Source organism: Carlito syrichta, unplaced genomic scaffold (genome assembly GCF_000164805.1).
Source record: "Carlito syrichta isolate Samal-C Ts95f unplaced genomic scaffold, Tarsius_syrichta-2.0.1 Scaffold306846, whole genome shotgun sequence".
NCBI classification, from domain to species: Eukaryota; Metazoa; Chordata; class Mammalia; order Primates; family Tarsiidae; genus Carlito; species Carlito syrichta.
In genome coordinates, this window is record NW_007250942.1 from 30,318 (window position 1) to 38,327 (window position 8,010).

At 47.1% G+C, this 8,010-nt stretch overlaps 1 protein-coding gene across 1 annotated transcript in view; it reads right to left on the reverse strand.

The window, feature by feature from the left end:
• Positions 1-5,465, reverse strand: part of TMSB10 (thymosin beta 10) — a 6,878-nt gene extending 1,413 nt beyond the window's left edge. The window contains exon 1 of the mRNA XM_021715216.1: positions 5,456-5,465. The gene's annotated coding sequence lies outside the window, so the exon portion shown is untranslated. The remainder of the gene's footprint in view (positions 1-5,455) is intronic.
• Between the last annotated feature and the right edge of the window lie 2,545 nt (positions 5,466-8,010).

Genomic DNA, 8,010 nt, shown 5'->3' on the forward strand with positions numbered 1-8,010 from the left:
CCCTCCCCATCTTCCTCTCCCCGGGGAGCCTGGGTCCTGGCGTGGTCTCGCCCCAAAAGGCACCCGGCCGGGGGTCCTGGAGGCAAAAGCGGGGTGGGTGGGGGGCAGATGGGCGGCTGGGTCTGGCAGCCGCCCCGCTCGCGCCCGGGCGGTTCCTGCCGGGGCCTCGGCGTGGCGGGTGCGCCCTGCGAGCTGTTGGCAGCTTTGTCTGGAGGGCGGTGGTGGGAGCTGGCGTCCCGAGAGGGCTCCCAGGGACGCGGGCTCAGCGGGTGCGCTGCTCCCCCTTGAAGTTAACCTTGAAGATCTTAGAGACCCACATGCCCACACGCGCTCTTGTTTTTCTTTGTGGGGGCGGCAGAATGCAGTCATTTGGATCTTTCTTAGGAAAGTTGCATTTTTAGCCCGTGCAACACCTTTAGATCGGAAGCTCCAGAAATTAACAGCCCCGGGAGTCGTTCTTTTACTTATCCCGAACTTTCCCAAGGGCCAGAGAGTATTACCGAGCTCTGTGAAAGTGGGATTTGGTGGAGGGTTTCCAAAGTCCGGCCTGATTCTTATCTGATTGTCTCACATTTCCTCGTGGTGTTGGGAACAGTGGGAAGGAAGCTTGGGCTTATGAGTCTGATATGCCAAATTCCTTGTGTGACCCTGGGCAAGTCTTTAAAACTGTCCCTCCATTTCTTCATCTGTAAAATAGCTTTGGCGTAAGCCAAAATGATATAAAGAGCAGATGTCAAGTGAACACTCCACATGGCAGCCCCATTAGAATGCCACCCTCTTTGATTCCTGATGAGCAAGCTTTATATGTAATATGTAATGTATAAAACCTGCATGTAAATCTACATAAAAATAAAACGTGGTTAAAAAAAAAAAAAAAAGGACACCACTCTCAACACTTTATTAGCGTATGGGTCAGCTACTGCTGCAATGTGCAGTGTGTAACAAACCACCCCAGAACTCAGGGCCTTAAAATAATTATTTATTTTTCTTCACATATGGACAGGTCAGATGGTGCTGGGCTTGGGCTTGGCTGCAAACTACTGGTGTCGCATCCTCTGGTCTCCTCTCGGGGTGAATGGCAGAACAGCAAGAGGATTTTAGTGCAAGAAATGTCAGCTCGTGTCATGTCTTGCTACTATTCCGTTGGCCAAACTCATCGTCAATGGAGGAGGGAAGTGTATTCCCCCCATGATAGGATAAAGGGGAAGCGAACATTTTCTGAATGAAAAATCAAACTTCCCAGTCAGGGTAGGTGGGCATCTGTAACAATCAGCCCCAGGGTGGGCTAGCTTAATGCAGTGGAGGTTTATTTTTCACTTATGCAGCAACATTCTATGCCGATGTTCTTGGTTCCTCCTGCAGGGACTCAGGCATGCAGACCCCTTCTCTTTTGTCATTCTGCCCTCCTCTAGGCTTTGGAAGTCCACACCACACCAGTGGCAGAGACAAGAAGAGCGGAGAGAAGACCACGCGAGAGTTTTTTGGGGCAAGATTTGGAAGTAATCTCATTTCTTTGGCCGCGGCTCAGTCACATGTTCTCACCTAACTGCAAGGGGGATGTCCTTTGTCTGTGCCCAGGAGACAAAGGATTGAGTGGACTGGAACGGTCTCTGCCATTTATCGTTGAAGGATCTGCGAAATTTAAATGTGAAAATATCTAGGCTGGGCTCGGTGGCTCAGCCTATAGTCCCAGCACTTTGGGAGGCGGAGGCGAGCGGATTGCTTGAGTCCGCGGGTTCGAGACCTCGTCTCTGCAATAAATAAAAAATTAGCCGGGTGTGGTATCGTGCGCCTGTAGTTCTGCCACTTGGAAGGCCGAGGCAGAAGGATCGCCGTTGCCCAGGAGGTTGAGGCTGCGGTGGCCGGGAACATGCCACTGCACTCCAGTCTGGGCAACAGAGTGAGATTCCAACACACACACACACACACACACACACACACACACACACACACACACACACAGAAAGAAAATATCCAGACAGCCAGAGACTCTTCAAAGGCTTTCACCGGCACCTGATTCCTTTTCAGGTGCAATGCCAGTCATTATTTAGGTATCACCTTCTGGGCCCCACCTTTGGCCTGGGCATGGGGATATTCAGTTGTCCCAACTTGGATCTGTGGAGAAGTCCAATTCTAGTTTCCCTTTCCTTAGAAAACAAAGGAATCTATCTCTTCTTAATATAGCTTCGGAGACATGTTTGGAGAAGGAGTAAGTATGGCGGAACCCCAAGCAAAGGAGATTTGCGAGAACTTGCAGACTTTACTTATTCTTGTTGAGTGTAGTCTTGTGGTCCATCTCTAACAAAGCAGGCAGCCTTTTTGGCATCCACTGCTGAAGAACAATGGTCAAGTCTGTTAACTTCTTCCGGTTCCGTGGGCAGTGGTTTTAAAACATCTGTGTATTCTTTGACACCTCTCCCACTATTTCTTGAGTACAGTTTGGCCTTAGTGACTTTCTTTTAGTGAATAAAATGCAGAACAAATGATGCCCATATCCCCAGCACCTGATGCAATGCCTGACACATAGTAAGTGCTCAGTCAATATTCTTTGAACAGACACATAAACTTCCTAATGAAGATGGAATGAACGAGGGGGAGGTGATGAATTCCCTGTCACTGGAGGCATTCGATGAGAAGTGGATAGCCAAGAACTTGGACTGTTCTGGAGATGGTTCATACCTTGGGCCTGTACTCACAAGTGAATGAAACGTCTCCCTAGATAGCCTTTTGGTCCTCCTGCTTTTCCGTCTGTGAAATAGCCTCCTTTTGGGTGCCAGTTTTGTCTGCCTGGAAAACAGTTGTGTGACTCTCACACCAAGAAGACACAGGAAGCAAAGAAGTCAGGATGCGACCTCTGTATTTCCCATACTGTCAAAATACTGTTTTAAGGACTCGTCCAAGATCAAATTGTAAGAAAGTAAAGTTGGCCTTTGAGGTTCAGTCTCAGCAGTGATTGCTCTGCTCTTCAGATGTGTGTGTTAACTCCTGAATAAATCTTGACCATAGCTTAGCTAACAGCCACAGTGTGAGTATCCTATAACACCATTTCAAGAATGTTATGCAAATAGAAGGAATTATTTTTCATCTCTGAGGCTAGAATAGCGATGACAGCAACTTAACATTAGTGAGTAGTTACTGAGTTCCAGATCCTGCTCGAAGGTACTTACGTGTTTTATCTCACGTAATCCTCACCCAAATAGCGTGAGATGGCACTGTTTTTTAACGTCTCTGATTTACAGCATGGGGATGTGAGGATTGTCAAGGTCACACAGTTGGTCCTTGGCATGGGTGGGCCGTGAATCCGGGTCTGGCTGATTCCAGAGCCTGAGTTCCTCACCCCTGCACCACTCTTGCCCAGACCTTGCGGCAGAGTTTGCAAATGGGCAGCCTGGATCCAGCTGGCATACATATTCGGTTTGGCCCCATTACGTTTATCAAAAAACTCTAGCCAATACTCAAACACTGGAAGATCTAGGACCAGGTCTTTATTTTCTAGTGGCAACAGCATGGTGAGCAGCTGCCCCCTTGGAATGGTGTGTGTCCCCCTGGATCCTCCACCAATCCCTCGTGTCTGCCCAGCATGGAAACCCATGTCAGCTGCCTGCCACTCCTCCTATTTGGGCTGGTGTTCCGCCTGTAGTTCAGAAGAATTTCTTGTTCCTGGTCTCTGTCTGTGGGAGCCAGCCGCCAAGATGGCCCCGTGAGTCCTGTGTGTCATTTCTGAGTTTAGTTATAACAAACTGTGATTTCCACTTTGGTGCCTGGCTCTATCTGTCTGTCCCTTGGGTTTCCCGTTCTGCAGGAGGCCAGTTGCCACATTGGGAGAGGCCTGTGGAGAGGCCCGTGTGGTGAGGAACCGAACAGTCAGTGACTAAGGCTTGCCAGCAACTGCGAGTAAGCTCCAAAGTGGGCCTTCCATTCCAACTGGCCCGCAAGTGAATTGTAACTTCACAAGAGACCCTGAGCCAGAAACCATTCTGTGATGTTGCTCCCAGAAACTATGAGATAATGAATCTTTGTTGTTTTAGGTTGCTAAGTGCTGGGTAATTTGTTACTCAGCCATAGATAAATGAATTCATTCTAAAAAGTAGGGAGGAAATACACAGAGGCAGAAAATAGAACAGTGGTCGCCAGTGGCTGGAGGGAAGGGAGGTTGGAGCGCTCTTGTCTCTTGGGACAGAATTTTTATATGGAATGATGAAAAAGTTCCAGAGATGAATAATCATGATGGTGGCCCAACAGTGTGAATGTACTTGATGCCACTGAACTGTACTTGTAAAAATGGCTGAAATGGTAAATTCTGTGCTATGCGTATTTTAACACAATAAAGAAAAAAGTGAACAATAAAGTGAAAGAACAGATAGATTAGGGATGCCATGTGATTTAAGAAAAATAAGAAAGAACATGTTTGTGGAAGTAAGGAATATTTTTTATATCACTGTAAAAGCTGCAGTAGTAAGAACTTGATTCTGAACTTTTTTAGGGCCAGAGAAACCACTCCCACCCCCAAGAAGGACATTTAGTACATTTCATTGTGTGACCCAGGACTCCAAGTGAAACAAAGTTTCATGAGAACAATGCGCACCCTTATTGTGGGTGAGGCACTCTGGTCTTCTCTGTCCTATTCCATTCCTTTTCGTGAAACATTTTTAAACGTTTTGAAATAATGATAGATTCACTGGAACTTGGAAAGAGTGTATGCGGAGAGGTCCCTTGTACCCTCCTCCCAATTCCGCCCAGTGGTAACATTTTACATAACTACAATGCAGTATTAAAAACAGGAGCTTGACATTGGTGCAATCCCAGATTTCACCAGTTTTTGCATGTACTCACTTATGTGTGTGTGTGTAGTTCTCTGTGTTTTTATTTTATTATAAAGATGTGGGGTACGATTCAGGGTTCGGTATACAAACGTTGATCATGCAGGTCCCCTTGTGGATGAGGTGTGCCCCTCCTTCCCCTGGCAGTTTCCCTCAACTGCCCATCCCACCCCGCTCCCCTGGCAGTTTCCCACTACCGCCAATCCCTTTCTTATAGTATTGTGATCGTTGTTCAAAGTCCGCTGAGTGAGAACATATGGGACTCTGCCCTTCGTTTCTGTGATGGATCACTGAGTATGAATCACTGAGTATAAATCCACCCAGGTTGCAGCGAAGTCCGTATGTTTGTCCTTCTTTAGGGCTGCGTAATATTCCATTGTGCATATGTACCCCACATTTTTTTATCCAGTCCAACTTCAGTTCTATGCATGTTTATCAGATGTATAGAATCATATTACCGCCATTACAATCTAGTTACATTTTTATTTCATCACCACATAAGAAGTCACTTATATTACCCCTCTGTGACCCCACACACCCTCGCCTGTGACTCCTGGAAACCGCTAATCTGGTCTCCGTCTCTGAAACTTTGTCATAGAACACCATTTCAAGAATGTTATGCTAATGGAAGGAACCGTGCAGTATGGTATCCTTTTGAGATGGACTCTTCCCACTCAGCACAAAGTCCTTGAGATTTTTCCAAATTGTTGAGTGTATCAATAGCTCATCCGTTTTTGTTTTTTAGTATTCCGTGGTATGGAGGTACCACCGATCAAAGGGCATTTTGGCTGTTTCAGATTTAGGCTATGAAAAATAAAACCACTCTGAACATTTGCGCAAAGTTTTTGTGTGTGGACAGAAGTTCTCGTTTCTTTGGGATAAATGCCCAGGGGGGTGATTGCTGGATCATATGGTGAGTGTAGGCTGAATTTTATAAGAAAGAGACAAACAAGCTGGGCTCGGTGGCTCAGCCTGTAATCCCGCGCCTTTGGGAGGCTGAGGTGGATTGCCTGAGCCCGCGGGTTCGAGACCCGCCTGGGAAGCTCGACCTCATCTCTACAAAAAATCAAAAAATTAGCCGGGTGTGGTAGCGTGCGCCTGTAGTTCCAGCTACTTGGAAGGCTGAGGCGGGAGGATCGCTGGAGCCCAGCAAGTCAAGGCTGCGGTGGCCGGGAGCGGCCACTGCACTCCAGTCTGGGCGACAGAGTGAGACTCCTACTCAAAAAAAAAAGAAAGAGACAAACATTCTGCAGAATGGCCATACCATTTTCATTCCCACCAGTGATACGTAAGAGATTCAGTTTCTTAGCATCTGCACCGGTATTTGCACGATCACTTTTAAGTTTAGCAGCTCTGATAGGCGTGGAGTGATGTCTCATCATGACTTTAATTTGCATTTCTCTAATGGCTAGTGGTGTCAAACTGTTCCTTTCCATTTTATTGTTTCATTAAAATGCTGATTGGGACCTGCTGATTTGATTTTATTACCCACTCATTGGCTGTGATCAGCGGTTCAAGCACTCCTGTAGTGGGATCACTTAAATCAGTGACTTAGTGTCTGTTGTTCAAAAATCAACTTTTTGGCATCTACATTCTCCTTTTGCTGCTACAAAACAGATGTTTCTGAAATTTTAGGTGTAACTCAGACTTTCTCTAGAGTCTGACCAAGGTCTAACTATAAAGGATTCCAACTCTTATATGATGCTTTCCTGTGATGTTCTCTGAATTTTTGGGAATATTCTGTTCTTGTGGTCATTTCTGATCTTGCTGAATTTTTGTGTCTCTACATTAATGCACATCCACACATGATAGACAATCCTTGACCTTGATTGCCTTCTTCAAATCAACTATCAAAAGCTGGTTTGCGCAGCATGACTTTTTTTATTTTTTGAGTTGGAGTCCCACTCCATTGCCCAGGCTGGGCTCTGGCGATTCTTCCGCCTCAGCCCTCCAAGTAGCTGGAACTGCAGGCCCGCACCACCACGCCTGGTTAATTTTTATTTTATTTATTTTACTTTTTTTTTGAGTTGGAGTCTCACTCTGTCACCCAGACTGGAGTGCAGTAGCCGCTCTCGGCCACCGCAGCCTCGGCCTGCTGAGCTCCGGCGATCCTTCCGCCTCAGCCTTACAAGTAGCTGGAACTACAGGTGCGCGCTACCACGCCTGGCTGATTTTTTGATTTATTGTAGAGATGAGGTCTTGTTAAGTTGCCCAGGTGGGTCACGAACCTGCGGGCTCAGGCACTCCACTCACCTCAGCCTCTCAAAGGCGCGGGATTACAGGCTGAGCCACCGAGCCTGGCGCTAATTTTTTAAAAAATTTATTTATTGTGGAGGCAAGGTCTTGCCACGTTGCCCGGGCTGGTCTCAAACCCATGGGCTAAGGCAATCCACTTACCTCGGCCTCCCAAAGTGCTGGAATGACAGGCTGAGCCACTGAGCCCAGCCAGCACGACTTTTATTAGAGGCTAATAGGTTAAGGGAGGGGGGGAAACAAACATTTTTAATGACACATCTTTGTGCCATGGGGATACCCCCTGTGGTTCTCCCAGATGGCTCCTACCCACACTATCTCACTATCTTCTCTCCCTTTTCTAATCCACTCTTTCCTCTCTTAATTCTTCCCTTTGAGAAATGCTTTATCTTTCTCTTGAGCAGAACAGTGTGCTTGTTCCTTGCTACCTTGATTCCTCCTAAAAGGAGATTTTGGGGGCTCTTTTCTATCACAAGCAGGTACTTGAGGTATTTCCCTAAAGACCATGGTCTGGTTGCAGCCCTGAGGCATTCTTACACGAATTCCCTGGGCTGAACACTGTGAGACACTACTCAGGTCCCCTTGGGTAAGAACAGGGAGTACGGAGGCTGTCACGAATTTCTTTGGTGGAATTTTGGTTTCAGCTATTAAAATAATACTTCCTATAGCTAAGTTTGCAGGGGCAGTGGTGTCACCATTGCAGGAATGAACCGGCCCCGAGAAGCGGGCCCCAGGGAAGGCCACCTGGGCCAGGAAGTTAAGGAAAGTGGCAGTTAGATCTTGAGAGATTTGCAAAGTCAAGGAGCTCAAGGAGAAGATTGAGTCATCAAGGGGACCCCTGAACCTTGGCTCTGCCAAGGAAACAGACCTGAGATGTGCTGGCAGCAGGGGCTTCAGCAGCAGGGATAGAGGACCATGGCCAGGAGACTGTCCCCTC